Consider the following 25,004-nt stretch of genomic DNA (forward strand, 5'->3'; position numbering starts at 1 on the left):
ACGTTCACAGTCTGAGTGAAGACTAGGACCAAAATCATTCAGAAAAGCACATTTGTATTTGGCAGTTAAAGTTGGAGGACATCAAACAATTGATTGAAATTATCACAAAATTGATAAGTCACCAATTTGATCTAAATTGGTCGGAGACATTTCTTTACCTTCTAGTTGGCACCTATTAACTTATACTGTCACTTGCATAAGATCAAGATAGTCACATACTTCAGTTGAGAAACAGCATCAAATGTGGGGTTAACATATTCTTCAAGTTGCACCAGGTTTTAGTAATTAATACCCTTTCTTGTTTGCATTGTCCTGTGTTGACTTTGACCATCCTATACATGCAGGTATGTACACAGACTTATAAGAGTTAATAATATACACATGTGATTTTTTAAACCTCACCTGAAACAAAAATGTATAAAAACATTCTGAATTAATAGTTTAAGCGCTTGAATGACTAAAATGGACAACATCACAATCTCATTGAATAGCACCATGTCTGTGCTCTGCTGCAGTGGGCACACCTGCTGACTACCGAGGGCTTTGTAAAGCATAGCAGTGCATCAATCAATATTAGAAAATACACACATTTACCACGTTTGATACAGCCAGCCTTGACCGGACCGACACAACCCAACATTCGATCCACTTGGCTCTCTATCTCGCACTCATAAAAACAAATATTAGTTGACACTGATTGAACGACCGACAACAAAAATAACATGATAGGCTAGTTCTCTTAAGAAAAACAGGACCGAATAGTCTCCTCAAAGCTGCTCTGCACTATCAAGGGGGACGTTTAGTTGCTTTTACCTTCTGTAGATGCAATTACTGTTTTTAAGATTTAATTGGGATGTTCAGCTATAGCAGTTAGCATAGTTGGAAAGGGTATTCTCCACAACATCAGCCCTCGGGGACTCCTAATATTTGACACATGAACTAAAGCACACCTGAATGGAGTTCTGACAATTGGGTTGTTGAGGGGGACTAAAACCCATGTTGTACCACAGGAAAAGGGGTGAAAACACTTCATTGAGGGTTCATGGATCCTCACATGACTTTCTCTCCAGGCTTGGCCAGCCATGCATGCATTCATACTCTGGTTATAGGCCCACAACACACATCAACTGACGTCAACTGTCCCAAGAATTGGCTATGCTGTCTTCAGTGCTAGCGGAAGGCAGGGTTAACCCCGTCTTAGGGCTCTATTCAATCCGTATTGCTGAAGTTCAAGTGTTACAGCGCGATTGAAATGTAAAGCCAGTGTTCCCGAGTTAGCGGAGACTGTATTCACGGTAAACCCTGCATATGTCGGCAATCGGAAATGACCTTTGCATTTTTATCACGCAATCTATAACGCTTCAGCGGTAAGGATTGGATAGAGCCATTAGACGGCACCGCAGTGGTAGAGGGTGGAACTGTTGACAACTGTCAATGTCTTATCAGAAGGCCACGGGGACGGGATGGTGTTGGTAGGAGGGCTGTCTCTAGTCATGAGCCTAGACCTCCGAGCTGTCCAAGCTGCTGCTCCCAGTACCCATCATGCCCTCTCTGCTGTTTCCACTCCCTCCGCTGTAGGCTGAGCACGACGAGGTGGAGTAGGGAGGGAACTGGCTCTTCTTCTGGTTCTTCCTCTTGCGCCGCACCAGCAGAATAACCACCATGGCCACCAGGCAGGTGAGAAGGATCAACCCGGCCAGGCCTACCAGTGTGGGCAGGGTGGAGGTGTTCACAGGCTCCCTGCCGGAGCTCTCCAGGAGGGGGCGCTCCAGGAAGGGTGAGTCGCGGTCCGACCCAGTCCGGTCACGTCCACCCCATGGCTGGCGCTGGCTCACCACCAGGCGGTCCGTGCGGTCCAGAGCGATGTGCTGGATGTTGGTTCCCCGATTGTTGTCGGTGCCGATGTCCTGAGCCAGGTCCGGAGTGGGGGCGGCACGACGGTAGCGACCCCGGGAGGAGGTGTGGAGGTCGGGCTGAGGGTCGGCCACGGAGGACAGGCTGTGGTGGTACTCCAGGCTGCGCTTGCCGATGCCACGGTTGGCATTGTCTCGGGAGCGGACGGTGTAGATGGTGTGGATGAACCACTCCCGACCTGCAGCCACCTGGAACATCCAGACACAGTGGAGCTTGAGGTTAGTGATAAAGACTTTGGCCTATACCTTTCAGTGTGTGTTTTCAAACCAAATTCGTGTGTTTTTTGTGTGCAAGTAATCAAACTCAGATTTCAGAAACCAGATTTAATTCAACCATACAGAGACTATTTTCCCATTGTTATCCAGTTTACAGACCATATTAGGTACGATTTGAGTCAAAGAGAGCCTCTCTGGGGGGGCGCGTTTCAGCTGACCTGGAAGAGAGGCGAGGAGGACAGGGCGAATCCGTCTGAACCAGGCTGTCTGACCAGAGGCAGGCCTCCAGGAGTGTCCAGGGCCAGAGTGGCACCAAACAACACATCTCCAAACGCTGTGGCCTGTGTCTCTGGCTGAGCCTTGTCCTGAGGAGGAAAACACACACAGGTTAGACCACTGAAATCATTACAGTAGGAACCTAACTTACAAATATTGTATAGGATGTCTATGGATTAGAGGTAGGTAGCTTAGCGGTTAAGAGCATTGGGCCAGTAATCAAAAGGTAACTGGTTCGAATACCGTGGCCGACTAGGTGAAAAATCTGTCGATGTGCCCTTGAGCAAGGCACTTAACCATAATAGCTCCTGTAAGTCGCTCTGGAGAAGATCGTCTGCTTAAATGACTGAAACGTCAAATGTATTTCAACAGCCTAACAGCAGCATGGCTCACATGTACTGAGATGTCAAGAACACAAATGGTTGTAGACGGTTGAAGCAAGAAATTACTTGTGAATGAATTAATTGATATAGCAAAACTGACCAAACTGCATTCAAAGTGACCATAAAAAAAACTCCAGAGGAATCTCTCCCTGACTGGAGGCATCATGTGTTAAGTGATTGCCGTACGCACCAGGATCTTGAATCTGTAGAGCAGAGAAGGTGCGTCCGCCAGGCAGCCATACTCCTTGTTGGTGGGGTTGTACTTGGGGACGTAACCGTCAGCTCCTGTACACAGGAACACCTTCTCTATACTGCAGGAGAAGTAGTCACCCAGGTTCTGGACTGGGTCCACCATCACACGGCCGTAGATAGAGGAGCCTGGAGAGGGGGATGGAGGGAGAGATTAGAGGAGGGTGGTGTCAATTGCTCTGTGACACTTCAACAAGCACTGAAAACTTCATTAAATGGTTATTAGACTGTTAAATATTATCTTTACATTCAAACTCAGAAAGCAGTTAGACAGAAAGCTGTGTGAGTTCTATAAGATAAAACAGCTAATAATGTACACTGAGTGGACAAAACATTATGAAAACCTTCCTAACATTGAGTTGCACCCCCTTTTGCAGCCTCAATTGGTCGGGGCATGGACTCTACAAGGTGTCCAAAGAGTTCAACAGGGATGCTGGCCCATGTTGACTCCAATGCTTCCCACAGTTGTGCCAAGTTGGCTAGAGGTCCTTTTGGTGGTGGACCATTCTTGATGTACAAACTATTGAGCGTGAAAAATCCCAGCAGTGTTGCAGTTGTTGACACACAAACCGGTGCGCCTGGCACCTACTACTATACCCCGTTCAAAGGCACTTACATCTTTTGCCTTGCCCATTCACCCTCTGAATGGCACACATACACAATCCATGTCTCAATTATCTCAATGCTTAAAAATCCTTCTTTAACCGGTCTCCTCCCCTTCATCTACACTGATTGAAGTGGATTTAACAAGTGACATCAACAAGGGATCATAGCTTTCACCTGATCAGTCTATGTCATGAAAGAGCATGTATTTTGACTAGTGGTATATCTATCTATATGTTGACCAGTGGTGTATATATCTATATGTTGACTAGTGGTGTATATATCTATATGTTGACTAGTGGTGTATCTATCTATATGTTGACTAGTGGTGTATATATCTATATGTTGACTAATGGTGTATATATCTATATGTTGACTAATGGTGTATCTATCTATATGTTGACTAGTGGTGTATCTATCTATATGTTGACTAGTGGTGTATCTATCTATATGTTGACTAGTGGTGTATCTATCTATATGTTGACTAGTGGTGTATTATCTATATGATGACTAGTGGTGTATCTATCTATATGTTGACTAGTGGTGTATCTATCTATATGTTGACTATCTATCTATATGTTGACTAGTGTATATATCTATATGTTGACTAGTGGTGTATCTATCTATATGTTGACTAGTGGTATATCTATATGTTGACTAGTGTTGATCTAGTTGACTAGACTAGGTGTATCTATCTATATGTTGACTAGTGGTGTATCTATCTATATGTTGACTAGTGGTGTATCTATCTATATGTTGACTAGTGGTGTATCTATCTATATGTTGACTAGTGGTGTATCTATCTATATGTTGACTAGTGGTGTATCTATCTATATGTTGACTAGTGGTGTATGTTGACTAGTGGTGTATCTATCTATATGTTGACTAGTGTATCTATCTATATGTTGACTATGGTATATATCTATATGTTGACTAGTGGTGTATCTATCTATATGTTGACTAGTGGTGTATCTATCTATATGTTGACTAGTGGTGTATCTATCTATATGTTGACTAGTGGTGTATCTATCTATATGTTGACTAGTGGTGTATCTATCTATATGTTGACTAGTGGTGTATCTATCTATATGTTGACTAGTGGTGTATCTATCTATATGTTGACTAGTGGTGTATCTATCTATATGTTGACTAGTGGTGTATCTATCTATATGTGACTAGTGTGTATCTATCTATATGTTGACTAGTGGTTGACTATCTATCTATATGTTGACTAGTGGTGTATATATCTATATGTTGACTAGTGGTATATATCTATATGTTGACTAGTGGTGTATCTATCTATATGTTGACTAGTGGTGTATCTATCTATATGTTGACTAGTGGTATATATCTATATGTTGACTAGTGTATATCTATATGTTGACTAGTATCTATCTATATGTTGACTAGTGGTGTATCTATCTATATGTTGACTAGTGGTGTATATATCTATATGTTGACTAGTATCTATCTATATGTTGACTAGTGGTGTATCTATCTATATGTTGACTATATGTTGACTAGTGGTGTATCTATCTATATGTGACTAGTGTATATATCTATATGTTGTAGTGATCTATCTATATGTAGTGGTGTATCTATCTATATGTTGACTAGTGGTGTATCTATCTATATGTTGACTATGTGATATCTATGTGTGTATATATCTATATGTTGACTAGTGGTGTATCTATCTATATGTTGACTAGTGGTGTATCTATCTATATGTTGACTAGTGGTGTATCTATCTATATGTTGACTAGTTGATCTATCTATATGTTGACTAGTGGTGTATCTATCTATATGTGACTAGTGTGTATATATCTATATGTTGACTAGTGGTGTATCTATCTATATGTTGACTAGTGGTGTATCTATCTATATGTTGACTAGTGGTGTATCTATCTATATGTGACTAGTGGTGTATCTATCTATATGTTGACTAGTGGTGTATCTATCTATATGTTGACTAGTGGTGTATCTATCTATATGTTGACTAGTGGTGTATCTATCTATATGTTGACTAGTGGTGTATCTATCTATCTATATGTTGACTAGTGGTGTATCTATCTGATATGACTAGTGGTGTATCTATCTAGTGACTAGTGGTGTATCTATCTATATGTTGACTAGTGGTGTATCTATCTATATGTTGACTAGTGGTGTATCTATCTATATGTTGACTAGTGGTGTATCTATCTATATGTTGACTAGTATCTATCTATATGTTGACTAGTGGTGTATCTATCTATATGTTGACTAGTGGTGTATCTATCTATATGTTGACTAGTGGTGTATCTATCTATATGTTGACTAGTGGTGTATCTATCTATATGTTGACTAGTGGTGTATCTACTAGTGGTGTATCTATCTATATGTTGACTAGTGGTGTATCTATCTATATGTTGACTAGTGGTGTATCTATCTATATGTAGTGATATATGTATATCTATCTATATGTTGACTAGTGGTGTATATATCTATATGTTGACTAGTGGTGTATCTATCTATATGTTGACTAGTGGTGTATATATCTATATGTTGACTAGTGGTGTATCTATCTATATGTTGACTAGTGGTGTATCTATCTATATGTTGACTAGTGGTGTATCTATCTATATGTTGACTAGTGGTGTATCTATCTATATGTTGACTAGTGGTGTATCTATCTATATGTTGACTAGTGGTGTATCTATCTATATGTTGACTAGTGGTGTATCTATCTATATGTTGACTAGTGGTGTATCTATCTATATGTTGACTAGTGGTGTATCTATCTATATGTTGACTAGTGGTGTATCTATCTATATGTTGACTAGTGGTGTATATCTATATGTAGTGTGTATCTATCTATATGTTGACTAGTGGTGTATCTATCTATATGTGACTAGTGGTGTATATATCTATATGTTGACTAGTGGTGTATCTATCTATATGTTGACTAGTGGTGTATGTTGACTAGTGGTGTATATATCTATATGTTGACTAGTGGTGTATCTATGTTGACTATGGTGTATCTATATGTTGACTAGTGGTGTATCTATCTATATGTTGACTAGTGGTGTATATCTATCTATATGTTGACTAGTGGTGTATCTATCTATATGTTGACTAGTGGTGTATCTATCTATATGTTGACTAGTGGTGTATATATCTATATGTTGACTAGTGGTGTATCTATCTATATGTTGACTAGTGGTGTATCTATCTATATGTTGACTAGTGGTGTATCTATGTTGACTAGTGGTGTATCTATATCTATATGTTGACTAGTGGTGTATCTATCTATATGTTGACTAGTGGTGTATCTATCTATATGTTGACTAGTGGTGTATATATCTATATGTTGACTAGTGACTAGTGTATCTATCTATCTATATGTTGACTAGTGGTGTATATATCTATATGTTGACTAGTGGTGTATATATCTATATGTTGACTAGTGGTGTATATATCTATATGTTGACTAGTGGTGTATCTATCTATATGTTGATATATCTATATGTTGACTAGTGTATCTATCTATATGTTGACTATGGTGTATATATCTATATGTTGACTAGTGGTGTATCTATCTATATGTTGACTAGTGGTGTATCTATCTATATACTAGTTGACTAGTGGTGTATCTATCTATATGTTGACTAGATCTATCTATATGTTGACTAGTGGTGTATAGTTGACTAGTGGTGTATCTATCTATATGTATGGTGTATCTATCTATATGTTGACTAGTGGTGTATCTATCTATATGTTGACTAGTGGTGTATCTATCTATATGTTGACTAGTGGTGTATATATCTATATGTTGACTAGTGGTGTATATATCTATATGTTGACTAGTGGTGTATCTATCTATATGTTGACTAGTGGTGTATCTATCTATATGTTGACTAGTGGTGTATCTATCTATATGTTGACTAGTGGTGTATCTATCTATATGTTGACTAGTGGTGTATCTATCTATATGTTGACTAGTGGTGTATCTATCTATATGTTGACTAGTGGTGTATCTATCTATATGTTGACTAGTGGTGTATCTATCTATATGTTGACTATCTATATGTGTATCTATCTATATGTTGACTAGTGGTGTATATATCTATATGTTGACTAGTGGTGTATCTATCTATATGTTGACTAGTGTATCTATCTATATGTGACTATGGTGTATCTATCTATATGTTGACTAGTGGTGTATCTATCTATATGTTGACTAGTGGTGTATATATCTATATGTTGACTAGTGGTGTATCTATCTATATGTTGACTAGTGGTGTATATATCTATATGTTGACTAGTGGTGTATCTATCTATATGTTGACTAGTGGTGTATATATCTATATGTTGACTAGTGTTGACTGTATGGTGTATATCTATATGTTGACTAGTGGTGTATATATCTATATGTGACTAGTGTGTATATATCTATATGTTGACTAGTGGTGTATCTATCTATATGTTGACTAGTGGTGTATCTATCTATATGTTGACTAGTGGTGTATCTATCTATATGTTGACTAGTGGTGTATCTATCTATATGTTGACTAGTGGTGTATATATCTATATGATGACTAGTGGTGTATATATCTATATGATGACTAGTGGTGTATCTATCTATATGATGACTAGTGGTGTATCTATCTATATGTTGACTAGTGGTGTATATATCTATATATTGACTAGTGGTGTATATATCTATATATTGACTAGTGGTGTATATATCTATATGATGACTAGTGGTGTATCTATCTATATGTAGTCCAGTACCCTCTGAGAAGGCTGTGTCGGTGCTCTCTCCGAAGCCCATGGATCCGTCCGACAGCCACAGCTCCCTCTTGGACAGCAGGAACATCTGGGTGTTCAGACTGAACTCAGCCGCCACCGGGTCACTCACCTGGGGTGGTCAGAGGGCAAAGGTCAAACACAGGAGAGTTGATAAGATTTAAACGTTTGGTTCAATGCATTTAATCAACAAGTATCTGCTACTACTTGTTTTTAGCCTCATACAACACCGAGACAAATCAGCATTGGTGAATGACAAAGTTTCCTCTTGATTCTAGCGTCTTGGGTATGCTAGTCTGCCAGAGACTGTGGGTATGCAGTGGTGGTGAGGGTGACCTGCTGGAAGCGGATGTCCATGTGGAAGGTGAGCGGTTCTCGTGGGTGACACACAGGGGGAATGCTGAACTCCCCATTGGGAGAGGCACTGCAGGGGATCATCTTCACTGTGTACGTGCCAGAGTAGTCCCGCACCTACAGACAACAACATTACAACATCATTAAAACAACTTTAAAACACACCAACCATTTAAGGTAGTTACTGTTGGTCTGGTATCCATACTGTACGTGCTGCTAAAGCTAACCCTAGTCTTCTGTCATTACCGTCTACCAGTTGGCTTCAGCACAAACACTAAGAATACAAAGTTAAAGGTAGACTCAGCGATATGACGTAGGTACACAAAGTAAACAGCATAGTGGGTCCATTTCCTCAACAACTATGAGCGCTCAGCTGTTTTGGTCCTGCACCTACCACGCTCTGACAGCGTGAAGCGAACCGGTGCACATACGCAGATACCGTGTGTGACAGTGAAGTCTTGTCTCTCGCTCATCGCAATATCTACGGTGCAGCTCGTGGCCACGTCATATCGCAGAGTCTACCTCTAAGACAGACAATGATCAAGATGGCAGCTCACAGCGAAGTCCGAGACGAAGCTCCACTGCTGCATGGGCTGGTTGTAGGTGGGCTCAGTCCTGATCAGGGCCAGGGTGAAGGTCAGGCCAGAGAGGTCAGCACACATCACCATGGACGACAGAGTGGTTCCTGGAAACACACAGTCAAACCTCTCTTTAGTCTCACACGTACACTTCTGTTGAGCGTTTCTTTGCTCGATGTGTCTGACAAAGGGCATACATGAACACAACATCTTAAGACCGACGTTGTACTGTATGTCGAAGTTCAAAATGAACGCACCTCGTTGTAAGGTATACACATTTTACATTGTTGACGGTAGTTTTATTCTTACTGAAAAGGGTAATGTCATGTTGACATTTGGCAGAACAACCCTTAAGACGGTTCCATTCTAATAGCGGTACAGGATCTGGGTAACAGTGCATCCCAATAGGAGAGAAAGCTATACAATCACCCTATCGGATGTGTGTGTGTGTGTGTGTGTGCGTGCGTAATACCTGGGTGGGACATGACAAACTGTCCCCTGAAGCGGGCCTCAGTCTTGAAGTTGACCACCAGACGTCCCTCCTCGTTGATCCTCATGCTGGTGGGGTACATGGATCCTATAGGGACACAGTTACATCAAACCAGGGTTATTGTCCACCTCTATCATTCACTGGTGAAATAATGCATAAGACATTATTTACATTTTTGTAATTTAGCAGAGACTCTTATCCAGAGTGACTTACAGGAGCAATTAGGGGTAAGTGCCTTGCTCAAGGGCAGATCGACAGATTTTTCACCTCTCCAGCTCGGAGATTCTAATCAAATGTGCCTGCAGACTATTAATTATACAGGTATTAACTGAGTAATACTGCAAGCCATCCACCTCACTGTAGTACTTAAAATAGCCAGCAGTGGGCCGAATTGGCTGTACCTTGTAGTTCAGCCTCCGGCGGGCTGCCGATTCCATCCTGCCACAAGATGGCGGTGTCGTACACAAAGGTGAGCTTGAGCTCTGACTGCAGGTCAAAGTGCTGCCATCCTCCCACGGCGACGGGGGAGTGGAAAACGTAGGACACATAGAGAGGCACGCGCAGAGTCACATAGGACTGGACCAGGTTCAGCACCTAGAGGAAGAGCAACACAGAGATACATAGTCAGGGTCACCTTCAACTGTACCTGGCTCAGCATATACCACAGTACAAAACAGAAGGATAGGAACACTTCAGAGCATTCAAGCATGAATGTTAACATAGAGGGAATTTAACACCAAGGGAATTTAACACAGAGGGAATTTCAAAATGTCTACTTTCAATTTGACAGATTACTGAAAAAACAACGACAGCAAGACTGAGTAATCCAGAGCTGCACACAGAGAACAGCCAGCGTGTCAGTTTGTGTGTGTGTGTGTGATTGCATCAGTGCATATGTGTGTCTCTCCAGTACCTGACCATCCGTCCCGATAGAACCTCCACAGGTGGTGAGCAGCTCGGACATGTCGTAGTAACTATTAAACTCCCACAGACAAGCCTCCAGATTCAGGTTCCTGTAGAATCTCAGGCTGTTGGTGGAGCGCATGTCGGCGCTGTACTGGTAGGGCGATGTCTCGCCGATGATCTCAGGGTTCTTGGTGGCGTCGGTGATGAAGCCGTGGCCCGTCTGGATCTCGTTGAAGTCCAGTAGGTTGGAGCAGCGGTGGTTGCCCACGCGCGTGCCGTCCGGAGACAGGGTCAGCTCGAAGTTGGACAGGGGCCGCGTAGAGATGACCGGTAACATGCCTGAGGAGAAGAGGGGTGAGAGAGAGACGGTTTCAATACATCATCAATCCATTGCAACATTTATAAATCTTTTAATGACCTGGTAACTTTTTACCCTTGACAACTGATCTTGAATCAGTTCTTTCTACCTCAGTCCTATCGTCATCGATTGTCAACAATCAAACTGACTCTAGACCAGTAGGTAAGGACATGATAGAGCCTGTTACTCACCGTCCATGTGCGGCATGTTGACAGTGAGTTTGATGAGGTTGGGGAAGTCAGGGTCGTCAGGGCCGGTGTAGCGGATCTTAGCAGAGAAGGGCTCAGCTCCAACCGTGCCAGAGATACGTGGTTGACACAGACCTACACAGACACACGAGACATATTATTGTCGGATAGACAATCATCCTTGAACTCTCCATCACAAGGCCTACGTAACTCCTAGTGGTCCTAATAAGGACATATAACAGATGTCATCAACAGTCATGAAGGTTGATGTCACTGAACTCTGAACCCCCCTCCCTCCCAGTCTCCACTCACCCTCCTCCCTGCTGACCACCAGGATGGGACTGGACAGCTCCAGACCAGCATCCCCGTTCGTATTGAACGCCCGGGCAGCACACTGGACTCTCGACCCAGCCTGGAAGTAGATGGAGTCCAGGGTGATGGACTTAGTGTTGGTGAAGAAGGTGTTGGTGTCCACCTCTCTCAGGGGCGAGGTGACCCCGTCCGACCCGCTGGGGGCGCTGACCAGCCAGCGGTACTGGGTCAGGGTGTCGTTGATGCTCTCCGCCGTGCAGATGGAGCCCGTCTTGTCAAAGTCGTGATGTTTGGGGTTGCAGGCCTGCAGGTGAGGGAGGGGCCACAGATACGTGGTATTATGGTATGTAATAGGACTATACACAGTCGTCTTGTAAACCGCGCTCAACACGTGAAGTGAAGTTTACGAGGCTAAATGCAATGGTATATCGGTAATATGTATTTGAGATTTGTTATGCCGGTGAAAGGGTCTCATGTTTAGGATTTAGTCAGAACTGGAGAAAGCATTTCAATGGGAAACGGATTCATTTACCACTTAAACAACAGGTTTTGAAACTATGAAACACAAAGACCTTCAGTTTGAAGCCTCGGCTTTCTGGACTGGATGAAAGTATTCCGACAGTGTCGCTAGCTTAGCTTTACATGTTTAAACACCTGGATATAAGGTGTGTGTGTCTGTGTGTCTAGGGGGTTGCATTCTGCGTGTGTGTGTCTGGGCCCTGTGGCCACCACTCACCGTCACACAGACGATGGGGTAGCCAGTAGAGGGGTGAGGGTTGTCCCTGGCGCGGGCCGTGTCATCGTACATTAGCAGGGACACCACAGTAGGCACAGCCGGGAAGGTGACGTCTGCCACGCTGTCCATCTCCTCGATGTACACAATTGCCTTACTCATCTGATGAACGGGAGAGAGAGATTCAAAACACCATTCCGTGGGTATAGTACACTTTATGGTGTTCTACATTGTAAACTTGGACGTTTGAGAAGGTGGAGTCCTCCTTAGAACAGCATATTTGTAATACCAAAGGAGAAGAGTGAGTTAAAGTGAGCGTACACCTCTAGCATTATTTGTGTCAGGTTAGTGGTATGGTACACTACATGTCTGGGATGCCACATAGCTGTGTTTGTAGGTCACACTGCTCTGTGGGTTGACTTGAGGGACATTCTCATAGCATGGACTCAACCAGGAGGTCTTTTTATAATAGCTGGTGATTTGGGTGCTGGGGCTGCTGACAGTGGCAGCTGCTGCCTGGCTATTTGTGTGTTCAAGTGTGTGTGTGCATGCCCTGAGACCCGCTGAGGGTATTTATATGGTGTGTGTGTGTGTGTGTCTCGGTGGGTGATCTAGGTGGGTCTCAGCAGCATACCACCCTGCATCTCACTGCTGGCTTGCCTCTGAAGCTAAGCAGTTAAGCAGGGTTGGTCCTGGATGGGAGACCAGATGCTGCTGGAAGTGGTGTTGTAGGGCCCGTAGGAGGCACTCTTTCCTCTGGTCTAAAATTAAGAAGATCCCAATGCCCCAGGGCAGTGATTGGGACATTGGGTGCCATCTTTCGTATGGGACGATAAACGGGTGTCCTGACTCTCTGTGGTCACTAAAGATCCCATGGCACTTATCGATAAGAGTGCTAACCCTGGTGTCCTGGCTAAATTCCCAATCTGACCCTCATACCTTCACAGTCACCTAATCATCCCCTGTTTCCAATTGGCTTATTCATCCCCCCTGTAACTATTCCCCTGGTTGTTTCTATAAATGAGAATTTGTTCTCAGTCAACTAGAGAGAGAGAGAGAGAGAGAGAGAGAGAGAGAGAGAGAGAGAGAGAGAGAGAGAGAGAGAGAGAGAGAGAGAGAGAGAGAGAGAGAGAGAGAGAGAGAGAGAGAGAGAGAGAGAGAGAGAGAGAGAGAGAGAGAGAGAGAGAGAGAGAGAGAGAGAGAGAGAGAGAGAGAGAGAGAGAGAGAGAGAGAGAGAGAGAGAGAGAGAGAGAGAGAGAGAGAGAGAGAGAGAGAGAGAGAGAGAGAGAGAGAGAGAGAGAGAGAGCCATGCCCTCAGTCTAACCTGCATCTCTGCAACCATGTACTCATCAGGTTTCATGTGGACGACGAAGGCTTCTCTCATCTCTCTCTGGCCGTCATACAGGATCTGCACCTCCACAAAGTGTTCTGTCTCACCCTCCTTGAACTCCACATCTTGAGAGACACACACAAGGTTAAACAAGAGCTTAATAAGGATCTCTATTAAAAATGTATCACATCGTTTTTGGTGTGAATGGGTTATACACGACAGTGCCCAACACAGTATGACAACGATGGCTGTATATTCTAGGGTAACAGAATAATACTGAGAATTTAAAATGTATGTCAAACAAGAAAAATATCATTGCAAACTTAAACAAACCATACAACTCTCTGACAAGACTACTTTTAACAACTGACACTGAACATTTTACATAAAAACTAATTTACTTGAAAAACAGTGCAGATGCAAAGTTTGGTAACAGAATGACGGTATGTGCTGTTTTTGTAAAATGTTCAGTGGACATTGTTAAAAGTCGTCCTTGTGCATAGAGTTGTATGTTTTATTTAACTTTGCAATCATTGTTTTTTCTTTGACATCCACTTTAAAGCGTCAAATCTCATGGTTCTGTTCTAACGCCCATACTAACATCCCACTTAGAATGAAGCAATATTTTGGACAATCTAAGAAGGATGCTAGAGTGGATAATGGAACATAGACTACAGTTCCTGAATGTGTACTCACCCTCCGACAGCAGGTTGTAGTCCTCTCCAGACGTTAGGGTTAGTTATGTCTGTGTTACATGATTAAACTATATGATAACTTAATGGTAGGACTCACCCTCCGACAGCGGGTTGTAGTCCTCTCCTGAGGTGGCTGACCCGTCCTTGGTGTGGACCCTGACCAGGGAGACCTTGGAGGTGTCTCCTAGCCTCAGGATAGGGATCTTCACCACGGCTGTCTCCCCCTGGATCTGGGGCTCCCGTACACTGTACTTTATCTCACTGAAACGGATGATGGGCTCTGAGGAGAGAGAATGCGGTTAGACTCCCGATACAAAACAGAACATACTACCGACTCTAACTCTCTAGAGACTGAATCAAATCATTAATAAAACAGAGTGTTTTGGCATTTCATTTGAAATACTTTGTTAGATAGATCTATACAATGTAGCCCGATGTTCGGTAGATATCTCTGTGTTCCTTGGGGAAAGCTTACTGTCTTTCTCGTCAGTAATGGTGACCACCGCCTCGCTCTGTTCCCCTGTGGAGGCTCCGAAGGGTGACTTGCTCTTGGGCGTTCCCAGGACCAGACGGAACTCCTCGTCCTCCTCGTATAGGTTATCATCCACCAGGTTCACCACACACTCCTTCTCACTCTCCCCTGTGGGACAGACGGACAGGGGGAACACGGCGTTAACACACAGAAATATGAGGATATGGGGGGTTGGCATATAAAAAGACATTGAGAGAGAGAAGGGGTAGAGCTAGGGAAGGAGGGAGAGAGAGAGAGAGAGGGAGGGAGAGAAGGGGTAGAGCTAGGGAAGGAGGGAGAGAGAGAGAGAGAGAGAGAGAGAGGGAGGAAGGGAGAGAGTGAGAGAGAGTAAGAGAAGGGGGAGAGAGGGAGTAAAGAGGGAGAGAAGGAGAGAGGAGAGAGGGAGAGAGGGACAGAGAAAGGGAGGGAGATGGAGAGAGAGAGAAACAGAAAGAGAGAGAGACTGGGGTTACCTGGGAAGAAGGTGATGAGTGACCCGTCCGTGTTGGGCCTCTCATCATAATCCATCATGACCTGGGCAGAGCCCTGGCGGGTGTAGCAGCGCACCGTAGACCTGTGACTGATGTCTCCACTACGATACACTACGGCCTTCATCTCCCCGTCCGCCTCATCCACCTTATAGGCAGCATCCTTGAACTGAACCTTGGGCACTGGAATGATAAGTAGATTTGAATTAGGCTCTGAAGAGAACAGAATACTACTTATCAGTACTGTGGTTTTCTAGTAGCTCAATATTCTTTCCATGGCTTCTGCATAGGGAGTTAGTTTAATTTTTAGTTTAATTTCTCATTGCTCACTGACTAAATGTGCCTTAGACAATCATCTTAAAGCTACTTTTATATGGATAACAAAACACAAACAATTCATACAAAGAGAAAAGCTAAAACAGTTGTTATGTTAGTGCTAAAACAGTGGTTATGTTAGAGCTAAAACAGTGGTTAATGCTAAAACAGTGGTTATGTTAGTGCTAAAACAGTGGTTAATGCTAAAACAGTGGTTATGTTAGAGCTAAAACAGTGGTTAATGCTAAAACAGTGGTTATGTTAGAGCTACAACAGTGGTTAGTGCTAAAACAGTGGTTAACGCTAAAACAGTGGTTATGTTAGAGCTAAAACAGTGGTTAATGCTAAAACAGTGGTTAATGCTAAAACAGTGGTTATGTTAGCGCTAAAACAGTGGTTATGTTAGCGCTAAAACAGTGGTTATGTTAGCGCTAAAACAGTGGTTATGTTAGCGCTAAAACAGTGGTTATGTTAGCGCTAAAACAGTGGTTATGTTAGCGCTAAAACAGTGGTTATGTTAGCGCTAAAACAGTGGTTATGTTAGCGCTAAAACAGTGGTTATGTTAGCGCTAAAACAGTGGTTATGTTAGCGCTAAAACAGTGGTTATGTTAGCGCTAAAACAGTGGTTATGTTAGAGCTAAAACAGTGGTTATGTTAGAGCTAAAACAGTGGTTATGTTAGAGCTAAAACAGTGGTTATGTTAGAGCTAAAACAGTGGTTATGTTAGAGCTAAAACAGTGGTTATGTTAGAGCTAAAACAGTGGTTATGTTAGAGCTAAAACAGTGGTTATGTTAGAGCTAAAACAGTGGTTATGTTAGTGCTAAAACAGTGGTTAATGCTAAAACAGTGGTTATGTTAGCGCTAAAACAGTGGTTATGCTAGAGCTAAAACAGTGGTTAGCGCTAAAACAGTGGTTTTGTTAACACTAAAACAATGTGTGAAAAAGTGTGTGTGTCTGTATAATTCATGGTCAGTGACAGTATCATTAACTGGGATGGTGGTCTTGCTGGGGGCTATATATCTACATGTGTGGGGATGTGTTACAGAGTGTGTATAACTCACGGTCAGTAAAAGTATCATTAATAGTGATGATGGTCTTGCTGGGCTCTCCCAGCACAGCGTTCATGGGCATCCTCAGCACCAGGTCAAAGGTTTCCGGCCCCTCCAGCTCCGGCTGACCCAGGTCATCCAGGATGGTCACTCTGAATGTCTGCATGGTCACCCCGGGGGCAAAGTCCAGGTTACGGCTGATGCCCACGTAGTCCAGGCCGGCTGGCAGGGGGACACGGGGAACATAGAAATAGAACATTACACATATATCTTTATGGAGAGAGAGTCAGTAAGGGCATTGGAATACTACCATAACAGAGAAAGAGATGACATCAGAATGTTAGGAAATATTAGAAACGATTGGGAATTCTGTGTAATTGCATTGATAGAGAGATTGTGAATAATGTGAAAACAGAGATTGAGGGGCTCCAGGGGAATTATAAATACTGTGACACATACAGTGGCTTGCGAAATAATTCACCCCCTTGCCATTTTTCCTATTTTGTTGCCTTACAACCTAGGATTAAAATAGATTTTGGGGGGGGGGTTGTATCATTTGATTTACACAACATGCTTACCACTTTGAAGATACAAAATATGTTTCATTATGAAACAAACAAGAAATAAGACAAAAAAAATGAAAACTTGAGTGTGCATAACTATTCACCCCCCCAAAGGCAATACTTTGTAGAGCCACCTTTTGCAGCAATTACAGCTGCAAGTCTCTTGGGGTATGTCTCGATAAGCTTGGCACATCTAGCCACTGGGATTTTGCCCATTCTTCAAGGCAAAACTGCTCCAGCTCCTTCAAGTTGCATGGGTTCCGCAATCTTTAAGTCATACCACAGATTCTCAATTGGATTGAGGTCTGGGCTTTGACTAGGCCATTCCAAGACATTTCCATGTTTCCCCTTAAACCACTCAAGTGTTGCTTTAGCAGTATGCTTAGGGTCATTGTCCTGCTGGAAGGTGAACCTCCGTCCCAGTCTCAAATCTCTGGAAGACTGAAACAGGTTTCCCTCACGAATTTCCTTGTATTTAGCGCCATCCATCATTCCTTCAATTTTGACCAGTTTCCCAGTCCCTGTCGATGAAAAACATTCCCAAAGCATGATGCTGCCACCACCATGCTTCACTGTGGGGATGGTGTTCTCTGGGTTATGAGAGGTGTTGGGTTTACGCTAGACATAGTGTTTTCCTTGATGGCCAAAAAGTGAAATTTTATTCTCATCTGACCAGAGTACCTTCTTCCATATGTTTGGGGAGTCTCCCACATGCCTTTTGCAAACACCAAACGTGTTTGCTTATTTCTTTCTTTAAGCAATGGCTTTTTTCTGGCCACTCTTCCGTTATCTTTGGTCTCTTTGTTGCCTCTCTGATTAATGCCCTCCTTGCCTAGTCCGTGAGTTTTGGTGGGCGGCCTTCTCTTGACAGGTTTGTTGTAGTGCCATATTCTCTCCATTTTTGAATAATGGATTTAATGGTGCTCCGTGGATGTTCAAAGTTTCAGATATTTTTTTATAACCCAACCCTGATCTGTACTTCTCCACAACTTTATCCCTGACCTGTTTGGATAGCTCCTTGGTCTTAATGGTGATGCTTGCTTGGTGGTGACGCTTGCTTGGTGGTGCTACAGACTCTGGGGCCTGCAACACCACTAAGAACAGGTGTAAATATACTGAGATCATGTGACACTTAGATTGTACACAGGTGGACTTTATTTAACTAATTATGTGACTTCTGAAGGTAATTGGTTGCACCAGATCTTCTTCAGGGGCTTCGTAGCAAAGGGGGTGAATATACAGTATATATTCTTATTTTTTAAATTTCATTTCACCAATTTGGACTATTTTGTGTATGTCCATTACATTACATTTAAATTACAGGTTGTAATGCAACAAAATAGGAAAAAACACTAGGGGGGGGATGAATACTTTTGCAAGGCACTGTATTCTGGAAACGCTACACCACAAAGAGGATAGGAATAATAGATCTAACATTCACGTTCTTCTTCTGACCTTCAGCAGAGACGGGGTCACTCTTCCTGGAGCGGACGGTCACTGTGGCCGTCTTGGAGAGGTCAGTGCCAGTCCTCCAGACCCTGACCTCCACGTAGCCTGAACTCTCATCCACAATGTAATCTAGTTCTCCGAAATACAGAGAGGGCTCTGTGGGTTAGAGGGAGAAAGAGAGAGATGGGGGAGGGAGGGGAGAGAGAGAGCGGTCAAGTCAGTATATTATCATCTACATCTTACAGATATGAACATTAAGTTACAAAAATTTGGTTTTGATTAAGGATGTCTTTGGGGAAGAAGCTGTCATGGGATAATCCACATTTCTGATCTGAACTCTGCTTGTCAGATACAGTTGGTACGGCTGACGGGGTCATCCCCCTCTTTCCCTCTCTTTCCAGGAAGAGACCTGTCACCCCACTCATCCCTTCATCATCCTCCCCTCATCGAGGCCAGACAGTGTCGTCTGAACTCAGTGCCAGAGGTCTACTTTGCACACCTGAAAAGCCAGGTAGAAATGGGGGATAAGTGAAAGGGGGATGAGTTGGGGGGAGAAGAGGGATGGGATGTCCACCTTGTCTGATGACAGTAGCACTGATAAGAGGGAGGAGACGGGGGAGGCAGCACAGACAGGAGGATCTCTCTACCTCTCCCTCTCTGAGTAATAGACTAGAGGGACGGAATGCATATCTTTGGAACACACAGCGGATTAATCTCTCCACACCCCTGTATAACAGCCAGACTGATCATCACTGACAAGCTACCGCTGTCTACTGTCCACCCCTCTATAACAGCCAGACTCATCATCACTGACAAGCTACCGCTGTCTACTGTCCACCCCTGTATAACAGCCAGACTCATCATCACTGACAAGCTACCGCTGTCTACTGTCCACCCCTCTATAACAGCCAGACTCATCATCACTGACAAGCTACCGCTGTCTACTGTCCACCCCTGTATAACAGCCAGACTGATCATCACTGACAAGCTACCGCTGTCTACTGTCCACCCCTCTATAACAGCCAGACTCATCATCACTGACAAGCTACCGCTGTCTACTGTACACCCCTCTATAACAGCCAGACTCATCATCACTGACAAGCTACCGCTGTCTACTGTACACCCCTCTATAACAGCCAGACTCATCATCACTGACAAGCTACCGCTGTCTACTGTACACCCCTCTATAACAGCCAGACTCATCATCACTGACAAGCTACTGCTGTCTACTGTCCACCCCTCTATAACAGCCAGACTCATCATCACTGACAAGCTACCGCTGTCTACTGTCCACCCCTCTATAACAGCCAGACTCATCATCACTGACAAGCTACCGCTGTCTACTGTCCACCCCTCTATAACAGCCAGACTCATCATCACTGACAAGCTACCGCTGTCTACTGTACACCCCTCTATAACAGCCAGACTCATCATCACTGACAAGCTACTGCTGTCTACTGTACATCCACTAATGAGGTTGATCTATAATTGAGCTTTCTGCCATTTCTATAAGGGGCAGATACAATATTGTGACACTCGTGATTATTTAGTCTATAGCTGGATAAAATAGTAAAAGTAAGACATGGAGAATAGGAAGTATGTACACATTTAACTGACTGTTAGGTGAAGAGGATTTTAAGAGGTGGTCTAGAGATGTTTTTAGACTAGGGCTTGGACTGCCGCATTCAGAAAACCACCGCTGACCCGCTGAAACTTGGCTTACTCTCAATGCCTCTCATCACCAGAGATACTGTTTAGTACCAGGGGCGGCTGGTTAGGGGGAAGGAGACATGGCAATCCCTAAAGGATCACTGAGAAAGGAAGAGCCAGACTAATAACAATGAAGCCTAATGCTGGCCGGGGTCCCAACCACAGGTTTACTCAGCCCGGAAGATGGGTTTACACACACGCACACACACACACACACACACACACACACACACACACACACACACACACACACACACACACACACACACACACACACACACACACACACACACACACACACACACACACACACACACACACACACACACACACACACACACACACACACACACACACACACACACACACAGTGGTGTCACTTTAGATTTCAGGACCCACCAAGAAGTTTGTGGCACAATGGAGGAATGGATCTTTACATTGAGAAGACATCTCCTCTTGTCGCCTGGAGATCATGTCTGGGAATGCACGCTGATTACTTAGACATAACGTTTCCATTGTACTCCAAATTACAGGGGAGGAAGTGGGGAGTGTAGCCCTGACTGTGAGTGTGTCTGTCATTAGAATAAACCAGTTAGTGAAATAAATTAGCTCTGAAGGGTGGGAGAGAGGAAGGAGAGGAGGAGGAGGAGAGAAGTGCAGAGGAGAGGAAGAGGAACGGCTCAGAGAGACAACTAAAGAGAGATAAATGACTCATTCAGTCAGAGTGGATGGGGAGGACTGGAGTGGCCTCAGATTCAGAAAGTAAATCACTTGAACACTAAGGGGCAGTTTCCCAGACACAGCTTAAAGGTTTTATATATATTTCCACACTTTGCGTTTGGAATAATACTGTGAAATAGCTGTTAGTGTAAGAGCTGTTTGAAAAGGCCGCCTGAAATTTCAGCCTGTTTTGGTGGGATGGAGTTTTGGCCTTCCATGGTGACATCACCATATGGTAATAAGAAAGAGATTTCTCTTCCTCTCTATCAGTAACGGCTCATTTTCAGTTTTCCCTTTCCCACTCAGACCACTCCCAGACATTCCTAGAAAAGTTATTGCTTGAGAAATTACCCTTTGCTTAGAAGCAATGTTTGTGTATTTTTGTCCATTTTAATTTAAAACAACCACAGTGAGGTAATTCATTCTTACCCAGTAATGATTTGATTTTGAGATAAAAACGGCTGCATTGGACCCTTAAGACTGGTCCTGGATTAAATCTCCATTGAATGTGTTTCTTGGTTTACCTGTGTAACAAACAAACACATCTCCTCTTTCTCATCTAAAGCCTATGGGTGATATTTGACGTACATGCAAATGAAAAGAGGGAACATTTATGTCGATACGATATCCTAATATGTTGGGTTTTTTTTACTTCCAGAGCGTCCTTGAAGTTGTAAACAAACCATCACCCCCATCTCAGATAACAGCTACACAAATAAAACAAAAATGGAGGCTGAAAACCATCAAACAGGAGCCGGAGGAAAAACATGCCTGTCATTTGACATTCCTCTCCCACAAATCCCTGTTTCCCCACCTGCCTCTTGGCCCCTGCAACACAAAGGGAAGCCCTCTGTTTTCCCCCAGCTCCACTGAGTGGTGGAGTTGGAGGAGTGTCTCAGAACAAAACACGTTCAGAGAGCTGTTTTATGTGTCATGACAGAGGGTTGTCCAGTGTAGTTAAGACTGGAGTTTCTATTCGATTGTATTTTCTCTCTTCCCAGTTCTACCACCTGTTACTAGAAGTATAGGATAGAACAGCTGTAGTGTGTAGTCAGGGGTAGAGCGAGAGGAGGGACCAGGGAGGAGGGGAAGGACCCGGCAAAGAGAGGGGAGTCAAGACAAACATGTGGGGAGAGGTGCTTTTGTCTTGGGTTGAGTGTGTTTGTGTGCCACTGTCTGTCTTTGTGTGGCTTTGGGGAATGGTACCATGCATGAGTGGACCTGTAGTGGAATAGATTACACATAGAGACCAGTGGTTACAGTAAAGAAGGGCATCACCCGGGCTGGAGGATCCCCAGCACCCGGCCTCTGAGTTATGGTGTTGATGATGGCTGGAGGATCCCCAGCACCCGGACTCTGAGTTATGGTGTTGATGATGGCTGGAGGATCCCCAGCACCCGGACTCTGAGTTATGGTGTTGATGATGGCTGGAGGATCCCCAGCACCCGGCCTCTGAGTTATGGTGTTGATGATGGCTGGAGGATCCCCAGCACCCGGGTGTTGACTCTGAGTTATGGTGTTGATGATGGCTGGAGGATCCCCAGCACCCGGACTCTGAGTTATGGTGTTGATGATGGCTGGAGGATCCCCAGCACCCGGCCTCTGAGTTATGGTGTTGATGATGGCTGGAGGATCCCCAGCACCCGGCCTCTGAGTTATGGTGTTGATGATGGCTGGAGGATCCCCAGCACCCGGACTCTGAGTTATGGTGTTGATGATGGCTGGAGGATCCTCAGCACCTGGCCTCTGAGTTATGGTGTTGATGGTAACACTCTCACCAAAGAGGCTTCACTAGGCTTTGTACAGTCCTACGGTCTACATGCTCTCACAAGCCCTACTGTAGTTCCTATGTGGCTCAGTTGTTTTTTGTTGTTGATAAAACAACTTCTAACCACATCTTTCCTGCCTATCCTCTCTCCTTTCATCTACTGTTTGGCACCAGCTCTCTCTCTTTCAGTCTCCTGTCTTTTCTCTTTACCCTAGTGCTTTTGGCATGGCTGCATCAATTGTTCCTTTATTCTACCTCACTAACAGGAGAACAAAGAGTGAAGCAAAGTAATGCTATTGATACGCGTCTATCGTCAGTGAAAAGTAATGACCCTGTTATCAGTTCAATAGTGTTGTATCTAGTTGCACGACTCTGTGTTTTCAGCGACTGTGTTGAATATTAGACAACTGCTGGGAGATCAAATGATAATAAATCAATGTGGATGAAAGGGTTTGGTTGCTAAGGCATCACAGGTGCACACTGACATACAACACACAGCACAGACAGAGACTGACACACAAAAACCCAGAGACAAAGACACACACACCTGTACACTTGTAAATTGTAACTGGGCACATCAAAGTGTCTCGGGCAACAGTTAAGCCCCCATAACAAACATAGAGGAAGTCATATGATTAGGAGTGGCCCATAGGAAGTCCCAGGAAGTCATATCATTAGGAGTGGCCCATAGGAAGTCCCAGGAAGTCATATGATTAGGAGTGGCCCATCCCAGGAAGTCATATCATTAGGAGTGGCCCAGGAAGTCCCATATATGATTAGGAGTGGCCCATAGGAAGTCCCAGGAAGTCATATCATTAGAGTGGCCCATAGGAAGTCCCAGGAAGTCATATCATTAGATTAGGAAGTCCCAGGAAGTCATATGGCCCATAGGAAGTCCCAGGAAGTCATATCATTAGGAGTGGCCCATAGGAAGTCCCAGGAAGTCATATGATTAGGAGTGGCCCAAGTCCCAGGAAGTCATATCATTAGGAGTGGCCCATAGGAAGACCCAGGAAGTCATATGATTAGGAGTGGCCCATAGGAAGTCCCAGGAAGTCATATCATTAGGAGTGGCCCATAGGAAGACCCAGGAAGTCATATGTTTAGGAGTGGCCCATAGGAAGACCCAGGAAGTCATATGATTAGGAGTGGCCCATAGGAAGACCCAGGAAGTCATGGAGAAAAGCTGAAAGGAGCCCCTTTGAAACACTTCATTTGTTTATCTTTTAAAACAGGGTTCATAAAGGGTTATTCTGCTGGCCCCATAGGATAAACCTTTTTGGTTCTAGGTAGAACCCGCTGTGGAAGGGGAACCTAAAAGAGTTCTACCCGGAACCAAACTTTTTTTATTGAAGGGTTATCCTATGGAGACAGCCGAAGAACCCTTTTAGGTTCTAGATCACACTTTTTTTTAAAGAGTGTACTCCTGTTCACTGAACCCAAGAGACTGGAGGGTCGAATAGGAAGTAATTCTGATACTGGTAGAGTTTCCTTTATAGTCAATATAGTAAAGGGTCAGGAATCCTTGAGTCTGTTGCCATTGACGAGTAGCATTCAAGTTGACTTGAACCTGTGTGTTGAACTATTTGAACTAGGGTTTCAAGTTTCAAGTAGGGTTTCATGACAATTGATTGACCTCTGTATTCAACAGGTGACTATAGATGCCACCACCCACCATACGCCCAACAAACCCACTCACCGTCGTCGCTGTCGGCCAGGATGGTGACCTTCGCGCTGGGGAAGGTGGCTCCCACCTGGCCCCCCATGGGCATGCTGAGGGTTACGTTGAAGCTCTCTTCCTCCTCGTAGAGCGAATCGTCGATGATGATGATGCGGCAGGGCTTCTCCCTCTGGTCCTTGTCGAAGCGGAGCACGCTGGTGTGGTCCTCGGGACGCGTGATGTAGTCGCTGTAGGAGAGGACCGTGCTGGGGATGGTGCCCGTCGCACTGGCTGTTGGGAAAAGGAGTTCAGGGGTCAATGGTTAAGGGTCAATAGAAGAATGACAGGCAGTTGTGGGGGAAGGAGAGTAGTTTTATGTTACAATATATCTACAGTGCA

General features: G+C 43.9%; 1 pseudogene; it reads right to left on the reverse strand.

Moving 5' to 3' along the window:
• Positions 1–37: 37 nt before the first annotated feature.
• LOC112234749 overlaps positions 38–25,004 on the reverse strand; it is a 53,624-nt pseudogene continuing 28,657 nt past the window's right edge.

Source organism: Oncorhynchus tshawytscha, linkage group LG11, assembly GCF_018296145.1.
Source record: "Oncorhynchus tshawytscha isolate Ot180627B linkage group LG11, Otsh_v2.0, whole genome shotgun sequence".
Taxonomy (NCBI): domain Eukaryota; kingdom Metazoa; phylum Chordata; class Actinopteri; order Salmoniformes; family Salmonidae; genus Oncorhynchus; species Oncorhynchus tshawytscha.